Genomic DNA, 1,277 nt, shown 5'->3' with positions numbered 1-1,277 from the left:
GGAGAGTAAAAAAGCTGAGTTAATTTCTCAAATATATCAAATATAAGTATTGCTACAAAAAGCATAGTTTAAATAGTTTTGTTGTGGTTATACAAATGGTAGTCAATACGCCAAAAAAGGAACATTTAAAAAAAAAAAAAAAAAACAGAAAACAATACCACGTGGTTAATATTTTGTGAATAAATATGAGTAACATATATGTAGGCCTAATAATATATACTACACACAAATTTTGTCAATGTAGGCTTATACAATGGACAACAACCAGAGGTCTGCGCTACAGGTAAGGTGGTGAAATGTAAAAAAGTGCTGCCGAATATTCAGATTTACAGAAATGTTGCAAACTGACATAATAGCTTATGATGAATTATAAAGAAATATAAAATACCCCACTTAATGTATTTATCTTACTATATGTTGTTTTATATATTTGTTTTATATGGTTTTAGTCATTTTATTTGGAAAAATAACACTGTAAAGACAACATTTTGATGGCAGCATGTGAAGTAGGCCTACCAGTTTGGACGTGGTAAGTACGTTTTTAAAACGTTGCAAGGAGACATTCAGACGTGACAAAAACATTATAAAGACGTTTCTGCAACGTTGTGAAAAAACATATTTATAACGTTAAAAAACCCCCGACATCTGTCGTATTAAATACGTCCGATTAAAACGTTATCATGACCTTTTCACCTTATTACGACCGACGATGTGAAAAAAAAACGTTTTTACAACGTTATTGTGTTTGCTGGTACGACAATGCATGCATGGTTAATTTTGTAAGGGTAACATTAACAACAATAATGACGACTGATCTTGTTCCACTATCTTGTCCAATAAATTAAAACAATATATTGAGTTAAAACATTTGTAGCCTATTATTTTGCAGATTCTTGTCTCAAATGACACAGTTAATGTGCTTTTGTTAGAGATGTTTGTGAAAGTGAAAGAGTCGGTCTGGTTCCATACTCTTTCATAAATAATTAAAGATCCTCTTTATTTGTCGCCAAATAGCAAACAATTTGTTGACTGAATCTAAACAAATCATTGTAGCAAAGGGATTTACAGTAGAGATGAGCTGTTGGTCAGTCACGTAGGGAAGTAATGCATTATAGCATACGTTACCACTTTTAATAAAATTTTTGTTTTCATTCTTTACTCTGATAATTTTGAATACGAGTAGCTATTATGTTGTTCAGCTTCTGTTCATTCATTGTAACTATGCATTTCCCTATATTTTTTTCTTTCAGTCTTAAAGAGCAGTCAAACGTAAAAAC

The sequence above is a fragment of the Chanodichthys erythropterus genome, chromosome 3 (genome assembly GCF_024489055.1).
Source record: "Chanodichthys erythropterus isolate Z2021 chromosome 3, ASM2448905v1, whole genome shotgun sequence".
In the NCBI taxonomy this organism is placed as follows: Eukaryota; Metazoa; Chordata; class Actinopteri; order Cypriniformes; family Xenocyprididae; genus Chanodichthys; species Chanodichthys erythropterus.
The sequence above is the reverse complement of the archived record's forward strand: the minus strand, read 5'-3'. Positions refer to the sequence as shown.